At 34.7% G+C, this 13,261-nt stretch overlaps 1 protein-coding gene and 1 long non-coding RNA gene across 2 annotated transcripts in view; one reads left to right on the forward strand and one right to left on the reverse strand.

The window, feature by feature from the left end:
- The window catches only part of etfb (electron transfer flavoprotein subunit beta), a 458,646-nt gene that overhangs the window by 305,186 nt on the left and 140,199 nt on the right, over nucleotides 1-13,261 (reverse strand). The window lies entirely within an intron of this gene.
- Nucleotides 1,549-7,394, forward strand: LOC147840445 (uncharacterized). The gene is made up of 3 exons (XR_015512291.1): nucleotides 1,549-2,705; nucleotides 5,100-6,051; nucleotides 6,161-7,394. It is a non-coding gene; the product is annotated as an uncharacterized LOC147840445 (long non-coding RNA).

Here is a 13,261-nt window from a genome sequence, read left to right on the forward strand (position 1 = left end):
TTGAAGCGGATGGGCTACAGCAGCAGAAGACCACACCGGGTGCCACTCCTGTCAGCTAAGAACAGGGAACTGAGGCTACAATTCACACAGACTCACCAAAATTAGACAATAGAAGACTGAATAAACGTTGCCTGGTCTGATGAGTCTCGATTTCTGCTGCAACATTCGGATGGTCGAGTCAAAATTTCACAGTCCACAGTCACCAGTTCTCAATCCAATAGAGCTCCTTTGGGATGTGGTGGAACGAGGGATTCGCATCATGGATGTGCAGCCGACAAATTTGTGGCTACTGTGTGATGCTAACATGTCAATATGGAGCAAAATCTCTGAGGAATATTTCCAGCACCTTGTTGAATCTATGCATGAAGGATTAAGTCAGATGTGAAGGCAAAAGAGGTTCCAACCCAGTACTAGTAAGGTGTACCTAATAAAGTGGCCAAGTGAGATCTCTCTCTCTCTCTCTCTATATATATGTCAACAAGAACAAATCGAATCTAAAATCTCATCTTTTTTTAAAATACATATATATATATATATATATATATATATATATATATATATAGTAATAATTATATAGTTATATATAGTTGAATTATATATATAGTTGAAATTAATTATTACGTTACTATATATATATATATATATATATATATATATATATATATATATATATATATATATATATATATATAGTAACGTAATAATTAATTTCAACACTTATTTCAGCAATAATTTATTTCAAATAGGTGTATGTATTTTAAAAAAAGATGAGAGTTTAGATTCGATTTGTTCTTGTTGACTACTCAAAAGGGAATATTTAATTAACCTAATTTCTCATTAAGATGTGAATTTTCCCCTAAATTATGAACCATTAATGTCAATATTAATACTTGTGAAGAGATGCTGACATAAAAACTGTTTTTAAATGACTTACTCCAAGTTCATACGCTAACTGTTGTCCTGAGGATCTGCTCTCCTCTGAGTCTCTGCAAAAAAAAAAAAAAAAACAGCACAGTGAAGGTCTCTGAGGGGTTTTTACTAAAAATATCTTCATTGTACTAAACAAATGTACATACCAAGAGTTACAAAGTTTACGAAACAGTTTTACTTTCCTTGGGTGGTTACATGAGGTAAACATGAAGACGAGCCACTTTCCCGCGTTTTTCTAACAGTCGTTACTTGAAGAATTGGTTTATACTGATGATTACATTCTATAAAAACGTATTTAAGGTTAACTATGCCAATGGGTGAGTTGAATATTTGGTGCTTTGTTGGGTTATTGATAACTTTTATTGGGTTATTTAATAACTCAATCCTGAAGGTTAAAAATTTGAATTTCAACAGTCAACTGATTGTCAACCACTGACAGTCAAGTCAACTGACACAGAACAGCTGCATGTTAATATGCTGCGTACTATTGTTTTTGCGTTATAAAGTTCATTTTAGCTCCAATATATATATATATATATATATATATATATATATATATATATATATATATATATATATATATATTTTTTTTTTTTTTTTTTTTTTTTTTTTTTTTTTCTTGTTTACTCCTTTCCGTGTGTCGAGTGATTTTTATATCCATTTCATAATATATTATACCCGGTATCAGTAATTATTACATTTAGTTTGTTTAGTGTATATTTTGTTACAGCAATTTCCCTACAAAAAGGGTGGCTAGCGTTAACTTCAGTTTGTAAAATAACAATGAATAATAGTCGTTAACCTACAAATCATTTGATCTCATCATCACATCACCTTATCAAACTCAAATCTCCCTAAACCATTAGCAAATGTCACTGTGTCCGATACACACACAGCTAAGATAAGACGAGTAAATCCGCCCGTATATTACTCACGAGTTCATAAGTCGGTCTCAAATCACACGATAGGGTGCTGCAACCTTTCACACACGTCTCTCAGCTATGATGATGAGGAATACACACTACCACAAAATGCCAAAAGGCTTGTTAATCGCTAATTTCACCTAAAATGTCAAACTTTACTGCTTTTCCTACGTGTTTTCCGTTTATTTACGGTTGTGAATCGCATTATGGGATGTCGATATTTGCTCGATTTTTGATGGTGAAAATTCAACAGTTTAACAAAGTGACATTTATTGACATTATTACAGCTGAGTCGTAATGTGTGTGAAAATAATGAGGAAGACACACTCACCACAACATGAAAAATGCTGGTTATCGCTGCAAATTTCACCTAAACTGTCAAACTTTACTGTTCTCGCCAGCTCGGTCCACTTGTTCAATTAACTTTAATGAGTTCAGCTGCGCGTCTAGAAGCAACAGTTCCTCTAAAATCAACATCATTCCCTCAGCCATACGGATTGTTTTAGTAGCTATGCTTTCTTTTTTCCCCTAAGAAACAGATTAAATTAATCACTGCTGTCAATATCCTGAAATACAAGTAGCCTATTGTAAACCTCCAAATAACAACCCCACGTGAAAACAATTATTTTATTTCCCGGTGAGTAAAATTAGGTGGTTCATTCCGCTGTGGTAACCCCTAATTAACAAAGGGACTAAAAGAAAAAGAATGTTAGTGAAATTAACGGAGGGCATCAGCTTTTTGGTTACCAACATTCTTGGAAAAACAATCTGTAGAGATCTAATTTGTCCAGCAGATGTCAGCAGCTGACTGTGTGTTTATTGGGAAGACCTTTTTAAATATACTCTAGAGCAGTGGTTCTCAAACTGTGGTACGCGTACCACTAGTGGTACGCGGGCTTCTTCCTAGTGGTACGTGGAGAAATCGCTGAATAATGAAAGAAACAATTAACACTTTTAATCCTTTAATGCGTAATATAACATCGATGTGATCAGCATTGGCTGTTTTGTGAAGCGTACGATCACAACGCTGTGCTTAGAGTGTTTATTTTAGTGCATTGTGTCATAAGCTGCTGAAAATCAGTTTCCGAAGTTTAAGAATTGATTCTGAAGCGTGATTTAACTGACATGAAAAGTGGCCAATCACAGTCGACCTTGTCTAGTTGCGTGAAACGTAAGGGCGGGACAAAGGCTTTCTGTGTTGCAGAGACAGAAAAAACAACTTAAAAACAAATGTTTTGTTGGAATAATGCTTCTCGGATGTTTTCACTATAGAGATGTCTAGCAGAGTAATTAAACCGCGGACATATTTCCTGCCTATTTGATGATCTTCATACACGTTTCGCTCTCCGACAGCCAGTCGACTCGCCTCTGACCTGTCACTCCTCTAAATACATTCTGAATGGCGGCGCGGGAATGAAGGTATTGCGCAATTACTCATTTCTGCAAATGTGGCGAGTGCTTTTTTTAACACGAGAGCGCATTCATGTACGCAAATCGCTAAAACAGATATGCGATCTCTTAAATAGGCTTTTTTTCAAATTAACTGCAAGTGCTCTCATGATCGCCTGTGTGCTCAGATAGAATACAATCGCGATCTTTCCACTATTAAAGTAGACATTATTTATCTTTGCTCCTTAACTAAATTTAGTCAAAAGTATTCAAAGTTATCAAATATTTAGAAATAGATTGATACATGATCGATGACAATGCTAATGGTCTTCTTATTTGGCTGTGTTGTGAAGTGAAACTTACTTTTAGCAAAGGTGGAAAATTTTTTATTTCTTTACGACAAAATAATTATGCTGGAAATGTTTCTGGATGAGGTATTTGTGTGATTTATACATTTAACTGTATTCTGATCTGTCCTAAAGCATTACAGGTCAAAATCCATTGTTAGCCTACTTATTGTTTATTTATCACATTTTACAATAAGGCTCTTAAAGCACTGCTTTGATAAATGTAGTGTTGTCATGTTTCAAATACCTCAAGTAAAATTAAGGCATGTGTTTTATATTTTTACTGACAGTGTACTTGTATTTTTTACGTTTCTATTTTAGATTAAGATCAAGTGTAAAATAAAATCTACATGTGATGTACAGCTATTTAAGAAACAAATTTGCCATATTGTAAAGAAAATAGTGTAAAATATGTAAATAAAAGGCTAAATTTAAATCTTTTTACCATATACTTTAATTTAACCTTTCAAAGCTTAAAAATATATATTTTTAAAAATGGGCAAAAAGTGTCTCTATGGCCTTAAAGATTATTTGGTAGTTTTACCAGTGCTATTGAAAAAGATTAATTGTCATGAAAGGAAAAAATGACTATAATTCCTTTGTTAGTGCAAATTATACATGTAGCTTTGGGATTTAAGCAATCAAACCATTAAATCAGGTTTACACTTTAAAAAAAAAGTGATTTCATAATGAAAATCAGATTTTTTTTAAAAGTAACCAACTAGTACTTTTTAAAAGAGTAATTTGTACTTTTACCTAATTTTAGTATTATTTACAAAATTTTTTGTTATTTTAGCAGTGTAATAGTATTTTTACTTGAGTACAAAAAAGATTTCACAAGCATTTAGTGCAGGTTTATTATATTATTAATATATGATTAATAAATATTATTATTAATGGTTTTTGTTTGTATCTATTCCTATGCAATGTTTTATGGGTTGCTGAGAATACATTTCAGGTCTTCAATACATAGCATGTCAGTCTTGAAAATAAAAAATAGGTGCTGGAATTGATTTTCATTAGGCTGTGCCTGTATGAACCCTGTCATGTACATTTAACATTTATTTCAAGATTTGTCTGAAAGTGTATAAATATGACATATAGCCTATATTTATAAGGTCCAAGCAGCATTTCCAGCTTTTGATGAATAGGCTACTATGAATACTTTAGATTTAAGTACAGCAGTTTTCTTTTTACTTTTTAAGAACAGCGCCATTTTTTTTATGAACTTTTAAAAGCACATTTTAACAAAAACTTTTTTTTTATCTGCAAGCACAGTTAATGTTCAGACTATTTCAAATGTTTAAAGTGACTGACAATAATACATATTCTTAATAATAGGAAGTAATCTGCATCGTTTTAAAACTGTGCACACCTGTAGCTGCTTAATTAGGCTTATGACGCTATTTTTTAATACTGGTTAAAAATAGCGCCGTAAGGTGGTACTTGGAGAGACGATTTTTTTCTAAGGTGGTACTTGGTGAAAAAAGTTTGAGAACCACTGCTCTAGAGAAAATCAGTGATCTGAATGCTTCTTTTGACTGGAGTAATCTTCCTTTTTCTTTTAGATCAATTAAGACAGATTTAGTCTTTTCAGGACTATTTTATCTTCTTTTTTTGTAAACAACTTATAAATGTTTTTATTGGTTCCAATTTAATTACTTATTATTATTTTTTATATCCAATTGTTTGTACTTTTGATTATATGTTTTGTTTTGTAGCTCAGCAATAAAAAACATTTTTTTAAAAAAGTTACTTCAAATTAGAAATGATCTGTGTTAAATGCATTCGCCCCAACCCTCTCCATCATTCTCAGACGGGATGGTGGGCCAAATCAAAGGTTACAGTGGACCAACTTTGACCCGCGGGCCCTACTTTGGGCATCTCTGGTTTAGAGATTGTCGTTTGTAACATTTTGCTTGTGTTATTGTTAAAGACCATCTAAAATGAAATGTTTCAATTAAATATTATAATTTAATTAGATTTAGTTTAAATGTAGATACTGTCACCTTATGGATAGAGAACAATGCAGAGACTTTGGTGAGCAAATCAAGTCAGATTCTGCTTGACTAGTGTTTTCAGCATTGAACTCCACTGTTCACTGTTATGTTTTTATTGCAATACGTTACCATTTTAAAACTTAAAATAAGAGTATAGAAGTATTAAGAGTCCCTTTTTCAAACTTTTTAAGGTGAAAAGTTGTTGGAGGAAATATCAAGATCCATTAATGCAATTCAAAAGCATAAATAAATGAGAAAAAAATAAAAACATGAGCCGCAAAATACAGAAAACACTAATTAATAGATGTATTAGTGTAATACACTCATCATTTCAGTGGTTCTGCTGTCATTGTACACTCTATAAAGGAAAATGATGTTGATGTTGTTTTGGGTCATACAAACCAACCCAAACAGCTGGGTTTAAAACTGGGTAACACTTTATTTTGATAGTCCATCTGAGCAGTGGCGCAAAAAGGGGGTATGCAGTATATGCGGCGCATAGGGGCGCCACACATAAAAGTTGAAGCCGCATACCCATCAGTAAATGTGCAGTTGCACCCCTGCATCTGAGTATTAGTAGACTGTCTGCTTAATATCTGTTGATACTGCTGCTAAACAGACATTTAACTGACTATAAGAAACTTTGCAAATACATGTCAACTTACCCTAAACCCCAACCTAACAGTCTACTTGTAATATAATGATAATTAGTTGGCATGCAGATGCAATGCAACTTAAGTTCAAAATAAAATGTGACCTAAAACTGTAATTTATATTTAATTAATACAATTGACCAAATGTCCATATTTGACTCAATGTTGGGTTAAAGCAACCCAGCATTTTTTTAGAACAAGAATATAATGAAAGGAATTTAATTTAACTTTTCTGTCCAGCTTGTAAATAGATAACACATCCTAAATAGGGTACATGCATCGAAGAGGTCAATTATCTGAGATATAGATCTGGTTAATGATTCATTGATTACGGTGAAACGAGATGCAATAAACCGACTTAACCAAATGGCTATATTTATCTGCTCATCTGGCATGTCTGACCACACCTTCTCTCCGTTTTGCCTGGGTTTGTGGGTTGTACGGTACAGAACGTCGTGTCCTACAATGTTCCTTCAATCAGAGATCTGACTCTGCAAAAATGTTCAGACGCTGGTGTACATGACATGATGTGCCTTTCTCTTTGGAAATTCAGGTTTATTACATTGTTTTCTGTCAATACATGACAGGATACAACAAAAACATCACAGGTATGTGGGTCTAAAACCAAAACAAAAGAAAATAAATAATTAAATGTAATCAAATGTTTTTTAAAAACAAGTCTCTTACAACCAGGAATTTCCCCATGCCTTGCCCAAAAATCCTTATTGTGCAGTTTGTAAAGCAAATGCTAATATGAGGACGTTCTGATCATTATGTTGACGCACTCCTTTAGCTCAGGAGCGTTAGGAGTTTTACAGTGCCCTAAAGTTACTCTGGCTGTTATAGAAATCCCCTCCATGATCACTGTAAATACTCCCCTTTGGCATTTGTTCCCTGTCCTCCGACAGATCTTGATGAGAATTGTGTGGGGTTGCAACCCATTCGCTCAAAATATTTAAAGTTTGATACCACAGAGGTTGAGCAATTCTGTGCCTTTCTAAAAATCTCATTTACAGCATGAGTTGACTTACTGAATCGGGTTATTGTCTGGGAAGTAACCAATTAAATTTATGATTCGTTGCATAACTCTCATAACCAAATTTATGGTCATCTTGTCATATTTAGGTCATACGCCTTGCTGTCCGGGCAGTCAAAAAAGCAATTGAGCTAAGCAAATAGCTGGAAAAGTGGGTCGTTTTAATTACTGTATAGTATGGCATTTTATAGCTAAAAAACGGTGAGGATGTATATATGAAAATTCTCAGTTTCTCTGGATTTACAATAGTAAATTGTTTTTTTTTTATTATTACTTTTTTATTATTTTATTATTCTAAGGTTTATATATATATATATATATATATATATATATATATATATATATATATATATATATATATATATATATATATATATACATACAACAGTTCTGTCTGGTTCTCAAATCTGATTGGCTGATAGCCGTACGATATTCTGCAATATCAAAACTCCTACAGCCTCTTTACCCTTTGTGTATTACTCCGCCCACATACAGCCAGCAAAAAGCCGACACTACAGATCTAAAGTTTAAAACATGCTTGCTCAACTGTTTAACTGTCAGCTTATGATTTGAATCCGGAAGAAAGTAGTTCCTCATTCAAAAGGGTTTTTGAGACAATCATGCCGTCAAACTGTTGTATAAACGCAAGATCACACTCGTAGCAGTGCGATTTGGCTGTATATCGGCACTGCTGTTCTGACGTCAGCTGCAGATGTGAATGAACAGCGGAAGAAAGTAGTTCCTCATACAAACGGATTTTTAGACTCCCTGTGTTTGATTTTCTTTTTTATACACATGATTGTGCCATCAAACTGTAGTATAAACGCAATATCACACTTGTAGCAGTGCGATATGGCTGTATATCATCACACTAAGCCTTAAGGCACTCGGCCTACGGCTTCCATCCAACGCACACCTCCCCCCAGTGCTGATATACAGCCATATTGCACTGCTACTCATGTGATATTGCTCATATATATATATATATATATATATATATATATATATATATATATATATATATATATATGAGCAATATCACACAAGTAGCAGTCTGGTGTGACTGTATACTGGCACTGGTGGGAGGTGTGCGTTGGATCGAAGCTGTAGGCCGAGTGCCTTAAGGCTTAGTGTGATGATATACAGCCATACCACACTGCTACAAGTGTGATATTGCGTTTATACTACAGTTTGATGGCACAATCATGTGTATAAAAAAGAAAATCAAACACAGGGAGTCTAAAAATCCGTTAGTATGAGGAACTACTTCCTTTCGCTATTCATTCACATCTGCAGCTGACGTCAGAACAGCAGAAGAATTACTAATTCACCAACGTTACTTTAGAGAGCTGGTATTTGAATGATTCTCTAGCGTAATGTCTAAAGTGATAACAAAACAGGTGATTTTTGCTCACATTTTAAGATTCTAAGGCTGAACGGCATAAAATGCCATCAGTCTACAGACATTTCCCAGTTGCAATCGGGATTTCACATAATTAACCCCAAAAAAGCCAGAACAAAGCAAACACTACCAGTTTCTGAGGTATAAATACAGCACTACAAAATACAGAAGAGAGAGATTGACTCAAGACTGTTAGTTACCTGATGTATAATGATTTGTTCAGCTGTACTTTAAAACTTTTGCTGAGAAAATTCTGTTTTTCTCTCCTAAAGACTCATTATGCGATCCCTGTCGCCATCTTGTGGCGGAATGCCAACCGTCACTTTCTTTGTTAACTGCCTAAACTGGCTCACATCCGTATGCTATCTGGGGAGGTATATAACGAATATAAATGAAAAAGTTCTGCCCAAAGTGACAGCGTTTTAGCCTTTATTTCAGAGAGTACTGTTTTAAAAAAGTTTTTTTTTAAAAGACTAAAATGTTTTACTGGCAAATGGGTAAAATCCAATAGCTGGAAGAAAGGTTACAACCAGGGCCGTCGCTAGACCCCATTTACTGGGGCACGTGCACCAGTGAATGTTGCCAGTGTGAATGCTTTGAGATATGATTTACTTTATATGAAAGTGTATTTATTAAGAGCGGTAATGCTAAAATAAAGACGTTATTCTCTATGTGCAACCGAACCAACGCTGATGAAAGAAGTGTAGTTTAATCAAAAAGCAAACTGAGCATGTGCACAGAAAAAAAGAAACATACCCGCGCTGCTCTGATTCCGGTGCAGTTCTGAACATGCATGTCGAAAAAATAGCCACGCCGTTCATGCGTTGAGAAACCAGTGTAACAGTCTTTTATGTGGAGGTGTGGCATGCAGTGAGTTTTGCAAGTCGACAAAACAATGTTTAAATAATATGATGGTGATCTTATTTATACTGCAGGGCTCCTGGTGGATTATTTATTTTTTTATTTTTGGTATGAAGCAGATAGGAGGGATGAAGTCAGGGAGGTAAAACTTAATAAATATAATTCTCGGCCATGAGTCGGGTCTAGGACGACACACAACAGATAATTTTCCTAAAACATATTTTTTTTGTACTTTATTGAATTGTCTACAGAATTTCATTTTAATAAAATTCATATTCATGCAAAAGATTTCTTAAATTATCTTAACATCACTCCAGTTGTGTCTTTAGATTGTTTCCCAGTTACATTTAGGATTAATTACTGTTATTTATAAATAATTATATATATATTTTTTTTAATTATATATATATATATATATATATATATATATATATATATATATATATATATATATATATATATATATATATATATATATATATATATATTATTTATTATTTTTCGCCCCAGTAGAGCTTTATGTCCAGCAACATCCCTGGTTACAACAATTTTAAATGACAATTATTTCGTATTTAGGGCTTACTAAACTGAATAAACTTGACTGAATGATTTGGAAGGATTGGAAATACGAGGGAGAAAAGGAGTACATATTTTCATTTTTTTAGGTGAACTATCCCTTTAAGTAAAACTTTTTTGGCTCCCTGCATGTAAAAAACGCCTATAGTTAAATCCCTGAATGTCACAGTGCCCCTTTATTAGTCCCTGTTGTTGTTTTGGATGGGGAGTGGCGGAGCTCCAGAAAAACATCATGTTCCCGGATTCGCGCCTCACGTTGCGGCGGTGGGCTCGTGCTCGTGCGCACGGCCCCGCCTCTCTGAATATGGAGTGACTTTTGCGACACAATTCTGTAAAAGATCATGTTTTGAGCTAGAAAAACGGCTTTCTGCGCATGTATAAACCCAGTGTAACAATATTGGATGCTTGCTTAATTTTAAAATGGTCGAGGATACTAAAAAGCTAAAATAAAAAGGGAACTGCAACATAAAAGTGTTGATGCAGTTCGCAATATTAGCCATTTTACTTGGGTATATGCCATTGTTAGCCAAATAATTATATTTAGATTTTGTTTTCATTTATTTATTTAGAAATTCAGTTTACAGAGCATCTTTATTATACTTCTGTTTGCATATTGTCATTAGTACAGCACTTAGAATGAATAATAAGAAAATTTACATTGATGTTAAATAAAGGTAGAGTTACAGTGGTTACTGAAAATAATATATTAAGACAATAATGTCATGCAGAAATTAATTAAAGTAAAAAAATTTGAAAAGTAAATAAATTTATTACTTTAAAATAAGAGAAAGTAACAATAATAATAAATTACTGAAAAGACTACCAATATACAAAATAGTCCATTATTAAAGAGCACCCATGGCGAAAAATTTACTTTTCAAGCTGTTTGGACAGACATGTGTGTATATATATATATATATATATATATATATATATATATATATATATATATATATATATATATATATATAGTGTATAGACCATCATATTGGGGTAAAATAAACACAACCAATCCTTTTTTTTTCAATTTAACAACATAAAAATAGTGGACCAATTGGAGCAGTTTTCAGACCGACCGCAACTTGACGTAGGAGTGCGGTCCCCCCTCCCACCGAATTGATTGACAGCTTTGCGTAGCATGTCCCGGTAGTCACGTGTATAATCATGTGAACAAGACCAGACGTGCGCAAAGCAACCGGGAATAAAAGCTCTGTTCAGTTCGCTAGGATCATCAATCATCATCAAATATGATCAAGGATAAGTTTCACATGTATAAAATGTTCAAAACAGTTTAAAACAGTTTAAAACAGTGCACGTGTGTGATGAAGTACAGCGATTTACTTCAGCTTTATTTCATCAGCACAGCCACGAGTCAGAACAATTATACAGGAAGACGAGTCAATCCCGGTTTGTGGAAGTTAAATCAGGTTTATTTTGTACATTAACATAACAGATATCTACACAGCAGTGGAGATTAGCCTGTATCCTGTCACATTTGCGTGCAAAAACAGTGCAAAGCTAAGCGCGCTCTGTCTGTCTGTGTGTGTGTGTGTCTGCTGCGGTGTGCGTTTGTGTGCACGTGTACTTTGTAACAATATTGCGTGAGACTCATCAAAGCAACTGCACAACAAATACTCATTAGTAAAGTTCTTACTGTAGTATTTCTCACAAACGCTGCGTGAGACCTTCTTCCTTTAAGTCTGTCTGTTGTCTGACGCAGCTGAGGGAGGAGATATAAGGCATGCTGACAGGCACGTAGAAACAGTAGGCGGAGAGGACTCGCCTTAAAGGCGCAGTACGACAAAACGACCCCCTGGTGGAAAGATGTATAAAACAGGATCTAGTAAAAGGTAAAATGAAAAATCTAATGGGTGTTTTGAACTGAAACTTTACATACACGTTCTAGAGACGCAAAAGACTTATATTAAATTTGAAAAAAAGGGGTAACCTGGGTGCCCTTAAAATTCTTATGCTTTGTTCACACCAGATCCAGCATGTGCGAATAGCGAAATTTATTCGTGTGAACATTATGAGTGTACTCGCTTAATTTGCGAGTCAAATTCACTTTATTCACGTGTGAAATTCACTTCACAATAAATGCAGATTCGTGTCATGGGCAGGGCTTTTTTCTAACATGGATTTTTTTTTAGCTAACATGGATTTTATTGAGAGAATAGCTGTGTTTTATGTGCTTTAGGAGGGCTGAAAAACAGTGTAGATTCATTCGGCGCCATGTTTGAGTCTACTAGATCCTTTTAGAGGTGCACCCAGCTCTGTGAGTTCATCAATTCCTCCAACAACTGTATAATGGAGGCTTTCAGCGGTGCTTCAGACTGAGCCGAGCCCTGTTTGATGAGCTGTTGTCCGGTGTCAGTGTCAGTTCCCCTCGGGACATCAACAACATGCACTACGTCATGATCACGCCCCTACAAAAGCAAGCTCCTGATTGGTTAATGGGGTGAGAATGTCTGCTGTAGTTCAGATTTTCCAACTTCAGCGATCAGCGCGATTCACATGTTAAGCGCGTCAAGCACAGCAAATCCGCTCGACTCGTGCCGTGTCATTTGTGGCGCCTCATTTACGCAAATCGCGCCACAGGATGTCTATTCGCGTCAATGCATTGACTTAAAATGTAAAGGGTTGTCAGGCTAGCCAATCAGCATTCAGAAACCATCTGATTGGCTAGATTTCTATCACATCATAACACTTTTATGCTAAGTAAGTCTGACGACACAAAAGAGACCACAATAACCTCAAAACTGAGTTAATGTGTGTGCAACAAGCCATTGTGTGCGCTCAAAACATGATCTTTGCACACATAATTGTAAACACACATGCAACAAGCCATTTTAAGAGCTCAACACATAATCTTTCACACACAGAATTGTTCAGGCATGTTCAACAAGCCTTTTCACATGATCAAAAAATCATTTTGCATGCTCAAAAAATATCTTTTGTGCACTGAATTGTTAATAATGCATATGCAAGAAGCAATTTTGTGCTCTTAAAACATGATCTTTTATGCACAGAATTGTTAAAGCGCGTGCAACAAGCCAATTCCCGCACTCAAAACATGATCTTTTGCGCACATAATTTTGTCGCAAATGTAGCTCCATAATATCTGGACGGGTCACAGAAAGTGTG

Source organism: Danio rerio, chromosome 16, assembly GCF_052040795.2.
Source record: "Danio rerio strain M-AB ecotype USA chromosome 16, GRCz13ab, whole genome shotgun sequence".
Classification (NCBI taxonomy): domain Eukaryota; kingdom Metazoa; phylum Chordata; class Actinopteri; order Cypriniformes; family Danionidae; genus Danio; species Danio rerio.